The following is a 10,256-nucleotide window of genomic DNA, read 5'->3' on the forward strand; positions in this document are numbered from 1 at the left end:
AACCTCAGTAAATCAAGACTTCGCAATGTGTGAGTGTGTGTGACTGGCATACATAGTCCGGGTAATGTGCTGCAGCTGGGTGTGAGTGATACTGATTGGATGAGTTAGTGCAGGTGATTGTCAGGGAGGATTCTGGGAATGGAGTCCGGGAATTGTTGGGAACGTGACAGACGTAGTGCCCAAGTCTTTGAGGTGGAATCTAAAGCCCTGGTATACTTCGTTTTTTACGCGTATGCTAGTGTACGCGCACAGACGAACACACAGCCTTGGACGGTAAACTTCATTTGACTCTTACGCATACACAGGCGTTCGACGCATGCACAGTTTTGAACAATCCAACCCATGTAAACATCTTTGTATTCTTTCATGCTAGGGTTGTACAAATGAGGGTATTTTTTCTAACCTCTTTGCACAATCTCTCATCTATGTAGGCCTCCATTGTCGCTGTAGCTTGCATGCATTCCATTCTGCAGTTTTTCTTTGACTACCTTGTGAATCAACGCCCCAGGGCACGTTTGCCACCTTGTGGATGAACTAATTACTGCAAAAAAAATTAAATGCACATGTGCGTCCTGCGCGTATATCCGGCGGTGCACGTACAGTATGCGCATGCTCTTCTGATGACGAAATTGACGTCACGTGCACTGTATGCTGTCCCTCGTGTACATGTAAAAAGTAAACTATACTTTGGGCTTATGTCATTTCTTTCAAGCACAAGTGCAAGTTAAGTTTTATATCCTTTTTGGTATTATTTTTTATAATCTGGAGGTAAGTTATATAAACCTTGTTGAAGAGCAATCGATTTCGTATTTTGTTTTTCAAAAGTCTTCTCTAATTTGGTGTCCAAGTCAAGTCTCAGTAATTTGTTCACAAATCTTTATAGAATAAATAAGAAAATTGTTAAACTGCAAGCTAAATATGGCTAGAACTGTTTTTTTGTTTTTTTTTTGACTGCATTTGTGTTTGCTTTTGCTAGCGTGTCCTTTGGTTGTCAATGCATGCAACACAACCAAACTTGCGTAAGTTTGTGCTTGAGAACTTAACGATGGATGTTTCACCATTGTTTATGTTTTTCATGAAGGCAGTCTGAAATACATCCATCACAGAAAACTGTGTAAAAACCAAAAAAAAAAAAAAAGACCTGTGACCATGTTATGGAATCCCAATTCTGCCATACAAGAATAAAAAAAAATCATACTTTGGTAAGAGTCATATTTATGAGAGTAAAAGTTGTAATTATTTATGAGATACTATGTCATAATTATGAGATTAAAAAATCTAAATTATAACATACCACATCATAATTTCAAATGAGTTAACAGTTGAGATCAGAAATCATAATTATGACATAAACAATAATTATGAGATTAAAGTTGAGATTATGAGATAAAAAGTCAATAATGACAAAAACTTGACAATGACAATAACTTTTATCTCATAATTTTGACATTTTTGTCATAATTATGATTTACCACAGAATGTTTTGGTAACACTTAAAGCCTTTATGCATAAAATCAATAATGTATGTTATAATGCATTACATTTTTCATAAATAATTGTAACCAAAGTTAAAATGTATTATAATATTTACAGATTCCTTGTTCTGAAATTGGTTGTTTGTCATGTGTTTTAATGTATTATACTTTCTAAAGATGTAACAATGAATAGATAAGTAATGTATTATAAATGTGGTTACAAGTGTGCATGGGACCACACAATGCATTATGAGGGCATAATTAATGCATAAAAAATACTTTTATAATGCATAATATATGAAAGCTTTAAGTAGAGTGTTACCCATTTTTTTTTTTTGTTGTTGTTGTTTTGTTTTTTATGTAGCAGAAATGCCACATTATATTCGGATTACAAAGAAAGGTTCATTTTGATTGAGCTTGTGGAAATCAGATTTCATGTGTTTTTTTCCTGGTAAAACTGAACAGATTTGAGTCAGTGTGACTTGAATATCCATCTATATGTAAGCAAGCAGTTGAGAACATGTCCAGTGTCTTTTTGCTGTTTTGGAGCTTTAAAATTAGAGATTTTGGAATTAGACATTTTGGAATCAATACAGTGAATTATTAACTTGCCGAACATTACTCAATTATCTGAGAATTCTAGCTGTCTTGTTTTAATAGTCCATTTTTTGAAGAATGCAAAGTATGGGATACTGTGTATGATTTGTGTGTGCATAGATATTAAGTAACAACAACAATGTAGGGGTTCAGTGACTGTCAATTAGACACAAGCATCTGCCATTACATGTCACACTCACAAACTCAAACATATTTTTCTCATATTTCTCTATCCAATCTTCCCCTAAAAGCAAATATTTGTCTAATTGTTGCGCCAAGGCACAGACACCGAGCCCAGTGGTCAGATCTCCTATTTAAAGTCCATTAGTAGCTGGAAAGGAGCATTGACTTGGGTTATGAAAGCCAGATGTTGCCGTCTGAGAAGGAAAGCCTTTTTTCTTGTCTTTGTGTGTGTGTGTGTGTGTGTTGGATTGAGTGGAGGATGGGGTGTTTAATGTGTGGGTCGTGGACTAATGGAGAATTTTTAGCTTTTAAAATTAAGACAGAGCATCCTTATGACCTTTACAGACTAAATGAACTTATAATTAGGATAAACACATCCATATTTTGTACAGTAAGTGCATGAGAAGCCACTCATATTTCTGACTCCACCTGCTTCCTTCCCGCTTTCCTGAGGAGCTTGGCGCTAATTAACTTCCTGTTGAGAACATGCCCTTTCTTGGCACAGAGCTCCTTGGATGGTGGGTGCAGTGAAACCGGGGTGGAGGTGTAGCCCAAAGAATTTGTTTGGACTACGTCCCTGCTTCCGTGAATTCTGCCCTGTCAGGAAGTGTGACTCGGTCCAGACAATAGGCAATTGTGAGGCTGGACCTGAGCTAGCAGGAAACTCAACACACACACACACACACACACACACACACACACACACACACACACACACACACACACACACACACACACACACACACACACACACAAAATAAACCTTAGTGTCTTAAAACTGTCCTTGAAGTCAAAGTAGCCATCTCAAAATGACTTTTAAAGGCCCGTTCACACCAAGAATAACAATGTTTACGATAAAGGTAAAGTTTTAAAAATCAATCTAAATTTAAAAGAATTGCAGAGTCCACACCACAACTATAACAATAACAATATAGATGAACAAAATGACTTTCAGAGCATTTTTTTTTCCAGCTGATGATCAATGAATCCATCCAACTTTAAATTCACCATGACAATTCTTATTTTTCATGAATATTGTGGTATTAATTATATTATAATGATTTTATAAATGATTTCCATGCACATTTTTTAATTACTTCATTACTTAATTACTTCAATTTCAAATGGACAAAATCAAGTCCTGCCCAATATTTTTTCTTGTTTGAGAAGTCGCTTCACTTGGATATACGTCACAATAGGGAAGAAAAGACTCAGAAAACAAAACTGCAGCGCATGCTTATATTAAACAGAACATTATCATTTAGTGTGGACGCTAATATAGTTATCATTATAGTTGTATTGATGTCAACGGCCATTACCTGTACTATTTCTCTTTTACCAGTCTATAAGCACTACATACTCGGTTATATGAGTTACATGAAAAGGCTGCCGTGGATCCCATGGAAAATGTTGTCCCTTTCCCTAATCCTGAATCAATCTGCTTGGTGTGATAACACTTAGGAGGACAGCTTACATAACTATGTGTGTTTACTTAGTTTAGCCTGTTTTTAGAGTATGTCCAAGGACAAAAACATAGGTCAAGAATGTGTGTGTGTGTGTGTCCAGAGCTGTGAGGAATGTCGTAGTCTGACCTCTGACCCCTCTGTGTGTTTGTGTGTCCACGCCTTGCTTGTCTCCACTCATGCACACACACGCATAAAAAGATCTGAAATCTTTCCCTTTGGCCTTTGACAAAGACTAGACACATAGGCAAAGAAAAACACCTGAAAGTGTATGCTTCCTAAAACAAACAAAATGGACCATTGTGTCCTCATGTATCATTCGTTGTTTCACGGTTAACGTCTCGTGTGTATTGCCAATAAATGTTTGTGTCTGTCTGAGCAAACGTGGGATTTCTAGTCTGTTTCTCTTGGATTCTTTTGCCTGTGCGTTTGAAGTCTGTGCACATATCTCAGTGTAATTACCCTTGTGGTGTGCCAGGGGTGGGATCTTAATGGTAGAGTGTGTCAGGGAGGGTATAAAGTGTGGCATTTGTGTTTTTATACAGTAGCTGCATTTTAAAGTTGAAGCTAATGGATATATGAAAATGGGATATTTTTACATTAGTGTTGTGAATAGATATGCTCAAAGTACAGTAAAAATGCATGGGATGCATTATCTTTAAGCAAAGCTTAATTTATTTATACAGCTAACACTCACTATTTTGCTTGGCTTAGAAGTAATCCAAGACAGACTTTCAGATGTTTTTGTCTTTTCAGGTATAAATGCCCACTGCTCAAATAATTAAATATCAAATTTTGGCAATAGGGATTTACAACTGAAAAAAAACAAAAACAAATGAAAGTCAGTCTTTTGTTGAATCTTAGAATAGATATATGCATGAATTACTTCTAAGCAAAGCAGAATGTTTGAGTTTTAGCAATATAAATAATGAATTGTAAATAAATTGTCCAATATTGTAAAAAAATATATATAAATATATAGCTGCGAGCATCAGTTATCGGGGTTCAAGCGTTTTAAGGCCTTTGAGCCAATGCATAAAAAAGTATTATATTTTATTTAGCAAGCATGTAACTACTTAGATCATAGATGGAAAAGACAATTCACAGTCAATACAGGCAATTTACCATAGGTAATACATGGTTTTCAAAGCTTTTAAACAATTATAGTGCCACCTATGGTCTGATCTTCATAAAAGTTTACATGCTTAAACTTTTACAGTCATATTCTGCATGTACTCACCTAATTTCATGACGTTTTGAGTTTTCTTTTTCATGATTTATAGGGTTTTGAGTATGTTTTGCCATACCCATTTTATAAATGACCCTGTTATGGCTTTTCAAAGGGTAAAGTTCAACTTTTTTTGATAATTATTGATCTGGAGAGTCCAGAGAATTGTACTGCACTAGTTTGGTTCTGATCAGCAGTGGTTCTTGAGCCAAAGTTGTTCAGTATGAGATCTATCAAATGATTGACATATAGTGTGGATGTGTGAAACACCATGTGATTACAGAACCGTAAAACTAGTTAGCGCCATCTAGTGGCCGATTTCTTTCAAAATACTTTCAGATTCCTGAAATCTGCTTTTTCCGAAAGCATCGTTGGTGAACCATGGTCGTAAGTCCCATTGAACTCTATTGGTAACGACGGAACTTGCGACCATAGTTCGCCTTGGGGCAACGCACCCCTGATCGGCCTCCGTTAACCTTGTCTGATAGGTGCTCAAATTTCATTGGCCAATGGCGGCCATGTTATTTTAGATATGCCAATGTCCTCATAGACTATTATGGCACCTTGGACAGAGACAATGCATGACAATTTTTAAGTCAATCGGACTAACGGTTGGGTGGTTATAGCTGTTTTTATGTTTTCTCCTATTATAGCGCCACAAGTGTCCAATTGTAGTATTTTTATACTGTGACCAAAGACTGAGCCCATACATGTGTACCGAGTTTGAAAATAAATTTCGTTCTCAGGTTATAGCCATTTTAGTAAAAGTGGCTCCACCCACTTAGAGCGTTTTGGTGCCCGTTAGTGACCGTAAATAGAAATTTCAACTTTTTTTGATAACTTTTGATATTCAGTCTCCAGAGGACATTTCTGCACTGGTTTGGCTCCGATTGGGCAAAACACCTAGGACTAGTTCGCAAAAGTAGGTTTTGGACAAAATCCAAAATGGTGGAAAATATAGGTTTTATACGTTTTGTTCATCTTGAGTCAAGGATTCCAACGATATAATGCACTTGAGTCTATGACAAACAGTCTAGGGCCGGAGTTATGAGCAGTTTCGCATTTTTGATTGCTGTAGCGCCACCTATTGGCCAATCGGGGTCATACCTTATCAGTTTCTCCCCAAATTGAGACCTATCATCTGGCCAAGTTTTAAGTCTAGGCCTTATGGTTTGGTCTGCATTAATAATTTAAAAATTGGGGGAAAAGCTTCCAAGAGGGCCACAGGATGATTTAATTACATTAAAAAAGTAACTTAATTAAAATGCTAAAACATACACACACACATAAAATTGAGATGAAACTGAAATCATATTTCTTTTTTCCTATCAATAAATTTTATTGAGAACATCATACAGAATAAAAATCTTGAATTGTACAGAAGAACAAAATAAACTGTTTAATTAACTGAACATATCAACACTCCTAGTTTCTGTTAATAAAAAAGTTTGAAAAAAGTGCACTGTCATAATTATAGCAGAAATGCCAGACTATAGAATATCTTAGCCAAAATATCTTATCTTTGAATATTGTGTTGGACATTGGGGGACAGATTTGACCTTTTTTGAGTCAAAAAGGCTGAGAATCACCAGAGGCATTACAGTGACAACTGAGTGGGCGTCTGACCCGGACATGATTGTAGGCATTTCAAATCTATTGATGTGCTGTCTCATTAACACTGCATTATAATATCCAGCTTTTTTCTGATGAAATTCAGGAAAGTAAACATCCACCAGTATGCACAGCCCATCTTGTTATGTGGTTACCAGGGCAACAGGGCTCTTGGAGGACCAGGCTGGAGCCTGCGGCCGCTGGGCTGCTGTGTGTGAAGGCCTGTCGCTCCGTGGCTCTATGCCCAGCCACCACTCCGGAAAATTCCTCAGTAAGGGTCAGCAGTGGAGACACAGTCGAAGCCATATACAGCCATTTTACTAACTGCAACTTTAAATGGTTACCTCATTAAATGTGTTTGCTGAGAATGCAAGTCAAGGGATGCACATTCATGTGGTTCCACATTTTGAATAAATCTTGCACAAACATTAAAACTAAATCAGAGGAATTGCAGTTGGTTTGTGATTTATGAGAAATGCAGTAGAAAAAGACTGTGTGGTCCATTGATTTTTCTCATCTGGCACTGCTTCATCTGGCTCATAAGACTCAGTCTGTTGAAGTGAAGCTTTGCTAAGCCTGATGTTACATGCACTTACCAAAACATTAGCATTTGCAGTTCTTAAGGACACTCAATAACTGTCCTGTTAATTTCACACAGCCAATGAAAACGGCCACAGACCCCTAAAGGATTTTCAAATATTTTTTTTAAACCAAAACATTTTGTCCTGACAGATCCCAACAAATGTGCAACATGGGGAAAACTACTGTTCAAACAGTAACAGGAGTCCTGCTGTTTTTTGTTTTTCTTTGGCTTTGCCTTTAGATGATTTTAAGGTAAACTGAATAGCGTATGCCTAAAAAGGAAAATAAAATGTCCCAGAATCCCAAATAGAGTAATTTAAAGTATAATAGACTAGAGTTTTATACCTCAGGCTCTATTAATTAACTTTAATAATGCCAAGTTGCCAAGTCATTCCAGATAAACTCTAAGAAGGAAAACATAATGAGACCTGGAAACATTTCCCGTGCCATATGCATACCAAATGTTTTATCCCCTAGATGAATCCGAAAGAAACTAAAACACACAGAACATCTCAGAGCCAAAAGATAGATACACACTGAAAACAATGATTTTTGCTGCTTGTTCAAACTGCTTAAAGGTGCAATATGTAATATTTTTGCAGTAAAATATCCAAAAACCACTAGGCCAGTGTTATATATTTTGTTCACTTGAGTACTTACAATATCCCAAATGTTTCCAACTATTTGTAAATCATGAGAAAATTGCAATTTTAACCAAGGCTCCGGGACATGTGAGGAGTCGCCTGTCAATTGTGTCATATCTGCGTTACCCTCAGTTTCCGGTTTTATTTTGTAGAAACCATGGAAACACCAAAGACGCTTTAATATATTACATATTTTAATAGACAAGGGAACAACTGTTTTGATATATTTATAGACAGAAAACTAATTGTTGTTATATAGCTCAACAAATTTAGTCTTATTGTTTAAATCAATTTTCTTGATTTTTTGCGAGTACCATGCTTTACCATGCCTCAGAGAAAAATACTATTTTGTAAACATTATTTTTGTAACAGTAATACCAAATTTTCTCAATCATACAATACATTTTAAAATGAATTGCATGCCATTTATCAACACAAGCCGTCCAGCATTTAATATGATATTCTAAAATTGATCTATCTTACTGCAGTGTGTAACAGTGTCTCACAGCAGCCGCTGAGTGAACGCACAGAGTAATGTTATAACATCATTGTCAACATTCTCAAATGTATCTAAAATGATAAACAGAGCTGCGTTACCTCATACTCATGACTGGAAAAAGCGGAAGCGGCGCCAGCGACTGTGGCATAATAAAAGTTCCGCCTCGTGAGGCATGTGTCGCGCAATCGCTCCAGCGGCCTCGTTCAGCTCCCACAACACTCGGTCCTGCTTTGCTTCATACTACAGTAACGTTAATAATCGCATCCATGAACATGATTTCTTTCCGAGTCCTATCCCTATCCTTTTGCACCGTCCGTTGAGGTGAAGACCACATGTCCCAAGATTCCGCTCTCAAACTTGGTGTCATCAAGCCACGCCTTTGTTTTGAATAGTCTTCTAGCGACCTCTTGCATACAGAATTATTACATACTGCACCTTTAAAGAAATTGAGCTAAAGCAACATTTTGTCCTAACTTAATTTGATTGTGTTCAATGCACTTAAATATATATAAAATTGAAGTTTACTTATTCCGTTTGAGTTGGGATTACATGAATGATTTGTATTGCATTAACTGAAACTGGGCGGGGCTTGTTAGTTCCCAGCATGCTTTGCATATGGCTAAATCAAGAGAGAGTAAATGTTGAAATTAAGTGTTATTTTATGTATTTTTTGAGCAAGATGAGAAAAGAGAGAGTCTTACAATTATGTTGGAATGGGTTAGAGAAGAGTGGAGCATTTGCCTAGGCTGTGAGCTTATACAACTAATTTCTTCTAAAGGAGCATTTAAGATACTAATGTGTGCTATTGCTAGCTAAAAGTTTGTTAACTAGCTAGTACAGTCTTATAATTTAGTTCTGTGACATTAAAATATATGGAATTTAATTGGATGAATAAATATATGAAATTGAATGCCTGAATCATGTCAGGGAGCCATCTAAAATTCACTTTGAGTCTACTTAATTGGGTCACTTAAAATGACTTCATTCCATGATGTTGAAGTTACATGAACAAATTATGTTTGCTTAACTTAATTGATTCACGTGGGACCGATGTACAAAATTAAATCATGTAAATCCAACAAAAAAAAATTTTCAGGGCCTATTCATTCATATACTGTCTTATGGTTAAGTTTCGAAACCTCTGGTTCGTCCTGTGGTTTATTAACTCCCTGACTGATATTTCCTGTTGGTTAGCAAAGAGTAGCAGATTCCAGTGCATGCACTTTTGTCTTCCTGTATAAATTTACACTCTGAAACATCCTTCCTACTGCTACTTTAAAAGTCTAAAACCACTTCTATAGGTTTCTACAGATAGTGCTTACAGATGGCAGCCTTACTGAAGATGTGTTTTTGCAAGACTGCATGGCATTCTTGTGTGGTCCAGCTAATAGTGGGCTGTGGAAGTGTAGAGTTGCGCCCTCTGTGCGAGCAGCTGCACCTGAGGTGGGACTTGAGCCTGGGGTGATGTGTGAAGATAGTCAACAAATTAACATAGTTCTCTTCAACTCTAACTGACAAGAAATATATGGCGGAGAAAAAGCTAAATATTTACAGCTTTGAAGAGAAGGGTTATTATCGTCATTGTTAACTAAAATAAAAATAAGATAAAAATAAAATAAAATAAAAAAGCTAATAAAATGACAAAAACACATAAATTACCATGAAAACACTGTTGAAAAGACAAGAGTGCAATGCATAAGATTACAGTTGCCCCTCCTGATGTATGAGTCCAAATCCTGGTTCCTGGCTCCCTCTTATGGTCAAAATGTTTATAACTCCATAATTAGAGTCTTATGAACTGTTCAAAATACTGATATGAAGACTAAATTAAAATTCAACTTATTTATTTAAAAAAAAAAAAAAAAACATATTCAGTGACCAAAAACAACAGTATTTCTATTAGAAACATGAACAGTAATAAGGAAACAGAAAGAATCAAACAGAAATCTCATTAAATGCTCAGTTAATAAGATG

The sequence above is a fragment of the Megalobrama amblycephala genome, linkage group LG20 (genome assembly GCF_018812025.1).
Source record: "Megalobrama amblycephala isolate DHTTF-2021 linkage group LG20, ASM1881202v1, whole genome shotgun sequence".
NCBI lineage: Eukaryota > Metazoa > Chordata > Actinopteri > Cypriniformes > Xenocyprididae > Megalobrama > Megalobrama amblycephala.